The sequence below is a fragment of the Anas platyrhynchos genome, chromosome 2 (genome assembly GCF_047663525.1).
Source record: "Anas platyrhynchos isolate ZD024472 breed Pekin duck chromosome 2, IASCAAS_PekinDuck_T2T, whole genome shotgun sequence".
NCBI lineage: Eukaryota > Metazoa > Chordata > Aves > Anseriformes > Anatidae > Anas > Anas platyrhynchos.
The window spans coordinates 91,813,473-91,823,380 of record NC_092588.1 but is presented as its reverse complement, the minus strand read 5'-3'; positions in this window follow the sequence as shown (position 1 = coordinate 91,823,380).

Genomic DNA, 9,908 nt, shown 5'->3' with positions numbered 1-9,908 from the left:
ATTGAAAAAGGAAAATATTACTTCCCTGACCTTGTTTACGTAAGGCCAAATAAACACCAACTGGGGTGTAAAAACAAGGGAAGGACCTTATATGTGATAGCACGGGAAGAAAAGGATGGCCTATACAAACAGCAGCTTGCATTTTAGTGTAATGTGATGTCTCCAAGCGCTGGAGGGATGGCATCACCCTTTTCTGCCACTGAAGGGAGTTGCTCTACTTCCAACCTACTGAGTCTTCTGCTTTTGCCCTCAGGACTTGTGGCCAGCCCAGCTCACTGGCACCAATGGTCACTCAGCTTGTTAATTCCACCTGTTAATTAATCCTGTCTGTAAGTGCAGGAGCTGGCATAGGCTACAGACTGGGCCTAAGCAGAACAACACTGGTGGGATCTAGACCCTGAACTCTGCTCTGGTGAGGCTGCTCCTTGAGTACTTTGTTCACCTTTGGGCCCCTCACTACAAGAAGGACATGGAGGCCCTGGTGCATGTCCAGAGAAGGGCTAAGAGGCTGGTGAAGGGCGTAGAACACAAGTCCTATGAGGAGTATCTGAGGGATACAGTTCAGTCTGGAGGAGGCTCAGGGAAAACCTCATCGCTCTCTACAACTACCTGAAAGGAAGGTGTGGGGAGCTGGGGGTCAGCCTCTTCTCAAAGATAACTAGCAATAGGACTAGAAGGAATGGCCTCAAGTTGTGCCAGGGGAAGTTTAGGTTGGAAATCAGGAAACATTTATTCTCCGAAAGAGCAGAGCAGTCAGGCATTGGAACAGGTTGCCCAGGGAGGTGGTGGCGTCACTGTCCCTGGGGGTGTTCAAGGAAAGGTCGGACGTGGTGCTTAGGGACATGGTTTAGTGCGTGACAGTGGTGGGAGGGTGATGGTTGGACTAGGCAACCTTGGAGGTCTTTTGCAAGCTTTACGGTTCTGTGGGTCTGTGATTTAAAACTGACACCGGAACAGCAATTCCAGCCGCTACGGACCTTACGGCACCCAACCCACAGGCGGGCTCCGCGCACCCTCCCTGAGCCCCCCGCCCCCCTTGCGGCCGCCAAACCCCCTCAGAGCCCCGGGCCCCTCCCCTCAGCGCCTCGGGGACAGCGGGGCGGGCGGGCTGCGCATGCGCCTCCTCCGGCGGGCCACAACCCGCGTGGAGGCGGTGGGCGGGGCGGGAGAGGGCGGCCTTGCTGAGGGGGCGGGGCTATGAGGAGCCCCCGCCCCGTGCCGGGCCCCGCCCCGTGCCGGGCCCCGCCCCGTCAGTCCGGCGCCGGCCCGCAAGTTGCCCGGGACGGCGGCGGGGGCGGCTCCGCGAGGCTCGGTTCGGCCCGGCCCGGCCCGCGGGGAGAGGGGGACGGCCGTTGGCACGGAGCTCCCCCGCGGAGGGGACCGGGGGCTGCCGAGGCTGCCGGGGTCCGAGGGGATGCGAGCTGCGGGCCGGCCCCGCCGCGGCGTGGCGCGGGGGAGGTCGGGCCGGGCCCTGCGGCGCTGAGGAGCTGGAGCCCCGTCCCGTCCCGTCCCGTCCCGTCCCGTCCCGTCCCGTCCCGTCCCGTCCCGGAGCCTTCCGGGATGGATCATTTCTGTCAGCAGGTGCAGCAGAAGGACGTGGGCCGCAGGCTGCAGGTCGGGCAGGAGCTGCTCGAGTACCTGCGCGACCCCGCGGCGTCCCCGGACGTGGAGCAGGACCCGCAGCGGCTCGACAAAGTGATCGACGAGCTGGCGGCGTGGGTCAACTCCAGCAACTTCAAGGTGCGGGGCGGGGAGGGGCCGGGGCGCTCCTTGGCCACACGGACAGGCCGGCGTCTGGCCCGGCCTCCTGCCCTTCCTCCCCCGGAGACTCGGGAATCTGGCCTGGCTTTGGCTAACACTTCTCGCTTTCTGTTCCTTTTATCGTTGCCTGAACATTGCAGCACATTCCCTCTTGGGGGACACCCCCCCAACTGTTTCCTTAGCCTGACATAGCATGGCTATAACATAGCTAGTCATTCTTTTTTTGCTACCCCTCCCATTCCCTTCCCGTGCTGGGCTCTCTGCGCTTGGTGTAATGTTTCCTGGGATTCCCAGGATTTCCTGCAGGCCCTAAAGAGTCTTTTTCACTGTGTTCGTATTTCTCTCTGTTTAATGACTGAATTGCTTCCTCGGGTTCCAGTTGTAAATTTAAAGTTTTTCTATCGCTTTTAGGTGGCTTTTCCGTAGACGAGAAGTTACACGGTATTTTTATAGGTACCCGATGATGACTCATGTTTGGCTTTTTTTTCCTGGTGCGCTTTTGGCTGACATACAGGAAAACAGTATTTACGGTGGACACGTGGGGAAGTAATATTTGTCAAATTTTCTGCTGTTGGTCAGCCGATAACGATAGACAATGTAGCTTTATTACCAAGCGCGATCGCATTCGTCTTAGCGCTTTATTTTATTTTATTTTATTTTCCTGCTGTATGTAACTGTCGCTGGTCTGCACTCCCGTCATCTGGTGGCGGTGTTGATCTGTACTGCTGAGCTCAGGTCTGGCAGCAGGGCAAGAGCCGCCCTTCCTGCTGCGCAGAGTCCAGAGTTGCTGTCTTGTCTCCTAAGACACTTGTCCTTAGGACCTCTGGACTTAGTGCATGGAGGTTATGGTATTTTTTTTTTCCTATTTCTGTAATCTATGGAGGAAAACATAGGAACACCTTGCAAAGGCAGTGTGTTTGTGAAATACTTATTTTTACTCCTTAGGTTTGACAATGCTGTGTACTTGGCTGTGTTTGCACATAGCACTTCTAAGTTTGAGGCCTGAAAATGATCAGGCTCAGCTGTATTTGCATGTATCTTGCTTTTTTTTTTTTTTTTTTTTTTTTTGAGCAAATTTGTTCCTGAAGGTCAGGTTAGTTACAGGGAGTAATGTGGGCTGGATAAAGGTGATTTACTTGTTTTTGAATTCTTAATCTGAGGATAGTTGTTGGCAGTTGATAAATGTCAAAGTTAGGCAAGTTATTTTAAAACACCCTTTTGGTGTAAAGTGGGACTGGTTGGTTACTTATCTCAGTAGGACAACATAAAAGTTGTTTCCTGCACTTCTAAATTGATGAACGTAGGAACTATGAAGGAAATTTCAAGGTGTTGTGGTGGTTGTTTCTTTTTATCTTTGTAAAGCAAGTCATTCTGCTCACTGTTGATGGATGGTGACAGTGATGTTGGCTGTTAGGACTGTACAACTAAGGAGGTATGTACATTAAATAGGCCAGATAACCTTCACAAGCCTCAGTCAAAACGAGGTTATCATAAAATCTTGTTATAATGTAGGAATTATAATTATTAATAACTATTATAAGTCATAGAAATCTATTTATAGAGTTATAACCATTCTTATAATTCTTATTATATTACAGTCTCCTTTTCTGCATGTCACCTAGTGGTGGCTCTATATACATACAAAACAGCATTTGAAAGCATATTGTATATGCAGTGTTAATGGCAACAGCATAAAGTCTTGGATGGTTTGTTTGCAATCAGTGTCCCTGTCTATGATGGTATTGGTCGGCATCTGATGTTTCCAAATGAAAATTAAGAATATTCTGGAGAATTATGGTTGGCATTGAAAATTCCTATTTAATCTGAAACAAGCATGGATGTGGGAGTATCACCATGGGGACTGACAAGCCCTGTGGTTGGTGATAACATCGGATTCCTGATGATGAAGCCATGAGGGATGTAAGCAAGCTAGAAGGAACAAAGAAGGGCAATTCACAAGACCCTTGCTGTCTCAAACTGCTTGTTCTCCAGCCCTTAAGACATGAAAGTGGCTAAATGTTTGCTGTTGCTGGGCAAATTCGTTAGCCAATGAATAGCTAGTAGGAAAGTACCGCTTGTCTAGCTAATGGTATAAGAAGGGAGCCTGTCCTCAATAAAAGTTATTGAAGTTATTGATCTTTAAAGAAACCCTGGTGTGTATGTGGTCATTATGCCACAAATGGCGCCTGAACAGGGGCTTGAAGAGAAAATGAACTAACAGGCACAGGCTAATGGAGCAGGGGCTTGAAGAAAAAAATGAATGAGCAGGGACAGGGACACTGATTGCCTCATGAAGATACAGGTTTGGCCAAACTCAGCAAGCTGAAAGGAAGCTCAAGCTGCTGAAAGGAAGCTGAGAGAAGCAGACCCACACACACAACTGCCTCTAAGCAGTTGAGAACTATTTTCACAAAACAAAAATTTGGAAAAATAGATCTCTGGAGGAAAAAAAAAAAAAGAATTGTATTGTCAGGGGGAAAGACATGGTGATCCAAAGGGTCTTTTTTATCTCTAATTACCATGACCTCAGCTGGACATGCCCAAAAACTTCTAGGGAGGAACGTGTGTTAACACTTACATGAGGACATGGGTCCCTGGGGATATGAATGCATAATTGCTCCAGGAAAGATCATCTAACTAGTCAGGAATGCAGAGTTACTGTACACAGAGCCAGGATTAGTCCTGTTGGGTATTTATTGTTTTGTTTTTAAATTACCATCAGCAGTTTCCCAGTGTAATCGAGGTGATTGATATCAGCTAGTTTTATCTTCCTAATTACCAATGGACCTCACAAGTTCAGATCAACTGTGTTTTGTTTTTTTTTTTTAATTGTTTCATTACTATATAGAAGTTCATTTTAGAAAGGAATTGCAATATGTTTCGGATATTCTCTTCACGGAGTATGCTTGTCCCCACTTACCTCCCCCCCCTCAAAAAAATAATAAATCAATGGCTGTAGTAATAATTAGGGCAGACTGAACTCCTATTGTTAATATTACTTAAAAATCAAGTAGTATGAAAATATTTATATGCTTTCTTCTGAAAAGCTTTTAGTATAAAAATTTTTGGAAAAATATTTTGATTTTTGCTTAATTCTCAAATAATAAACATTTTTTTTAAATATCAAAATTGTTACCAGAAGTTTTCAGCAACATTATATTTAAGCTTTTTGCTTACAGTTTTCTACTTAACAAGCACAAAAATGTCATGGCATTAAAAGCAAACTTCAAATCACATCCATTAAGCGCTTCCTGAGAGGGAAAAGGGAATTACTGACAATTTATTGTTTATTTTCAATAATAAGAAAGTAGAACTGCTTTGTTTGAATAGTACGTTCTGGGTACCTGTCAGAGCAACCATTACCAAGTACTAAAGTGTTGATAGTTGACCATTAGATACAGCCTTCCTATCTTAAGAGTTTATTATCAGCATAAACCTACATGGTTAAACTAAAAACAGAGGATTAACATAAAAGTCAGCATGTGAGGATACAACCATGTCCAATTGTATGCAAACTACACTGCTGCCTTTTAGTACCTGAAGCAAAGACCTAGTAATAATATGAGAAACAGTTTAAAAGTCTTTCCCACCCCCAAAACTGGCCACCAGCATCAAGGTGCCATTTAGCTGTAAAACTTGCAGAGACAGAGGACTGAAAAAATACATAACTGAGTATGTAAGCCTCTGGCTCTTGGTATAGGCAGTGTCAGTGTTGAAGTTAAATAGCTGAAAAAAAAAAATGGTTTGGAATTTAGACATTACATAAATTTAGACAATATCTACAGCCTTTCCCTCATCCACTAAGAGTATCACCTTGTCATAGAAATTTTGTTCTACTTTTCCAAGCAGGACTGTATGGTTAGTTTGGAATGACAGCTTAATGAATGCAAGATGAAAATAAATGTTTTTTTCTGTGCTAATTATAAAAACTCTCCTGGGTGAAAAATTACAGTTTGTACACTTTTTCTGAAGTGCTTAGGAATATAAGAGTTTTTCCTAACAGCATAACTTTCAGAGGGTCACTCCTCTATGCAGAGATGGTGTGAACCTGTTTCCAAACATGTAATGCAGCTTTACCCATGTCCTCAATTAAAATAAAGAACACCTATTAAAAAACACCTATTCTGTGTTAACACCAGTGATAGGACCCGCAGGAATGGTGTTAAGCTGAGGCAGGGGAAGTTTAGGCTGGACATCAGGAAGAGGTTCTTCACTGAGAGGGTGGTTGCACACTGGAACAGGCTCCCCAGGGATGTAGTCACTGCACCAAGCCTGTCTGAATTTAAGAAGCGATTGGACTGTGCACTTAGTCACATGGTCTAAACTTTTGCGTAGACCTGTGTGGTGCCAGAAGTTGGACTTGATGATCCTTATGGGTCCCTTCCAACTTGGGATATTCTATGATTCTGTGATTTCAAAGACAGGAACAAAAACATCTCTGCTTTTCCTGAGATGACTGTCAGTATATATGTGTATGCATCACTGAAACTTTGTAGACTACAGCGCTGTTTTCCCATGCCAGACACCACTGTGCACCTTTCTGAACAGCAGGCATTTTTTCAATAGCAACTTAATGGCTACTAAGGGAAAGTAGAAGGTCAGTCTCTAAGACAGGATCCCAAAAGGACAGGAATTGAACCAGCAATGAGACACCATGCAGTGTGGTCTCCAGGGAAGTAGTTCACGTATGAGATAAGCCTGCAAATAAAATATTCCTAAGCAACTGCGATAACAATGTGTCACATCCCTGAGGACTCAAAACAAAAGCTGCAAGAGTCCCTGCAAAGCGATGCTCCTTTAGACATCTGTGGTCTCAAGGAATATGAAAGATTTTTGCAAGTTTTGTTACTTCTTTCAATTTTTTGAAAATAAAACAGGCAAGTTAGGGATTTTGAGAGGGACTAACCTAACCCTAAAGTAAATGATAGCAGAAAGTAGCTGTAAGATTCTTTAACTGGTTAAAAACAAAATACGCAGAAAACATTCATGCTTTCACAGTGTATTGAAAATAATGTAAATGTCAAAATAAGGAGGTGGCAAACAAGTTGTTTTGCTGTATATTACAAATAACTACTTCTCTGGATGTAGTGTTAACCACCAGCTGCAAAGATTAAACCCATCTCTTCAAATTGGGCTTCTTACCCTTTTCATTTAGGCGTTGTACTGCCTTTTGTAGATAAGTAGTCCCTTTACTGTTGCTGATAAATTGAGTACAAGACAGCCCAAGATACTTCTTTTAATTATTATTATTATTTGCCATTGTTCAGTGACTAGTCTGTGCAAACAGATCATGAAATGGCTGCAGCAAGTATTTATTTGTTGTTAATTATTTATTTGTTAATTATTTATTCTGGCTCACTGGCCAAGTACCCTGCAGGAGAGGAGGGGGAAGGAACAGGAGACCAAAACAAACCACCTTTACGAGTATGAGAGACAAAATTCTAGCATTCATGTACAAAATATGGGTTGCAGCATGAGATTTAATAGGAGAAGCACAGCCCATAGTGCCCTTCTGGGAACTGAGGAAAGGAAGAACATTGCAGAATTCTTAATTACATTGCGCTTCTGATTGCACTTGTGTGTTGAGAGACCAGTACTAATGAGGAACTATGCCTTCACTCCAGCTTGTATTACCTTAGTAAGTATGCATATGAGACAGTGCATGCCTAGAGCAGTTTTGTACCTGTATACCTCAGCTGACTACAGTAATGAAAGAAATACATCCCATATTCTTACTTAATATTATACTCACTGTAACAAGCAAGTTACAGAATGACAGAAGAACCAGACAGGAATAGAGACCAGTGCAGGTAAATTACAGCCTTCCTGCAGTGCTGCTGCAATAGCCACAACAACCTGTGAATGACAAGACAATAGAGTGACACTTATTAGTTAATCGAAAGTACTGAGAAGCAAGCTACTCATAAAGCTGTTCTAAAGCTTAGATCAGCCTTTTAGGGCCCTGTGCTGTTTACAAAAGAGCAGAGACTATGCAAGCACTGCAGAGATTTTAGAGTATTTACCGAAGAGGTGACATGGCATGCTTTGGCTGTGCAGGAGCTCGGAAAGCAGAACATCGATCATGCAATTAACACATGGACTAACACATGAGCCCATTTTCCATGGGCTAAATGAATACTAATTTTGCCTTCTTAATTTTTAAAGACTTTCAGACTCCCATTTCTGACCCCTCCTTATTTGCGCAGCCAGATTGGGATGGTCATAACAGTGTCTGTATTTGTAAAACTTACAGTTCAGCTGTTGCAGTCCTTGGTATAGGTGTCAAATACTTTATCTATTTTACAATTAGAAAAAGGCTAACTATCATAAGTGGATTCCATAAATATTTCTAAGGAATTATTTGCTCTTCTATATATTGCCACAGTCAAAAGTTTAGTTACATAAATACCCGGTTATCCTCTGAAAACAACAAAAATGTTAAGAACTTTTGAAACTGCATTATCTGTATATAAGTTGAGCACATTTTCAATGAGTAGAAACCTTCAACCAAGTTATCAACGTATTTTAGAAGACTTGAGATTTTTAGCTCTGATAGCTTCAACAGTATACCTTATGATGATGGATAATCTGGAAACAGATTGTACAATGGTGATATTAAGTAACTTTTAAATTTAAAAGTTAGATTTCAAATAAAAATGTCATTTTTAAAATGATCATCCATTTATTCTTTCAAAATTTCCCTTTTTCACTTGGCCTTAACACTTCCTTTCCAATTCACAAAAGAAACACAAAAGGAAGTATTATCCATTCCTTTTAACCACTAATAAATCTTAGTAGTATTCATGAAGTAACTTCTAAAAGTCTTCAGTGGCTACAATGAACAACCAGAAGCATGGGAAGGAAAAAAAAAAAGCGTTCCTGAAAGAACACATCATTAAAGAACACTTCTCTACATCATTTACTAGACTTCAGAGTAAAATTGTACATCACTGCAGACTTGAGACACCTTGGTCATTACATTTGAACTTAATGCACAAACTGTTTTCAAGTATAACTTCAGGCACAAGTCAGAGGAAACAGCTTGTTATCAGCACACAATCTTTCTTTCAAGTATCAAACAGTATGTACTCAGATTAAAGTTTACCTTCTATGACAACTTTTTTTTTTTTTAAATCAAAGTATGTGCAGTCAAGTACACAGTGATACCTACCCGAAGACTTCCTTGCTGTAACAGAGTACAATACTTCTCCCTGAATTGATAGGCTACAAAAATTGTCTTTTAATCCACTACATTTTTTTCAGCTGTGTTAAATTCACCTGTACACAAAGAACACTATCTTTCTGAAGCAACAGCTGAGGATTTAAACGGCCATTTTCATTTTGGGCTGCTTCCAGTCTAGACATTAAAAAAGAAAACATTCAAGAGGTATTTTGCCTGTATGTATTTATGCATATATATGTTAAATTCTGGTGACAGTTCAAATAAAGTTATGTTCTAGCCTTTTGTGTGTGTGTGTGTGTGTGTGTGTGTGTGTGTATTGTATTTTTCAAATTTTTTGTTTGTTTTTGAATTTCAAATTTAAATTTTTCCAGTTGTTGATCTTGGCAGCATACCTTATAGTATGGTATATATGCTAGCAAGATCAGCAATTTTTGACAAATATTGCTGGCACAAACAGCTTACATCCTGTCCTCTGCCTATGACTTCTGGCAACATGAACTTTTAAGTCAGGAGATTTAAAAGCATGATCTAAAAATGACTCAGCTGACTCTGGTGCAGACATCAGAGCTTGATAGATCAGCTTTAAAACATACAGCTAAGCCACGACCAGCAGTAAAGAAAATGGATTTTGATAAATCTGGATTGTCGAGTTGATTTACTTAATCTGAAATGAAGCACATCTTCATAAGCCAATTATACTTAAAATGTTTATTTCTTCTAGGTAACACAATCAGTTATGAGAAAGGAGTTATGAGAACGAGCCAAGATTTACTTCACCTACTTAAGTGCCTCATCATTAATTTCATCACCAGAGCTATGAGTCACACAAATAAAAAGACACTTCACAAAAGTAGTAGGCAAGCTGATACGAAAACTTCTATCATGCTGGCTTCATGGAAGCACTGAGAATGTTTCATGTTAGCTGTTATTTTCAGACATATCAGACTCCAACCTCTTGTGAAAG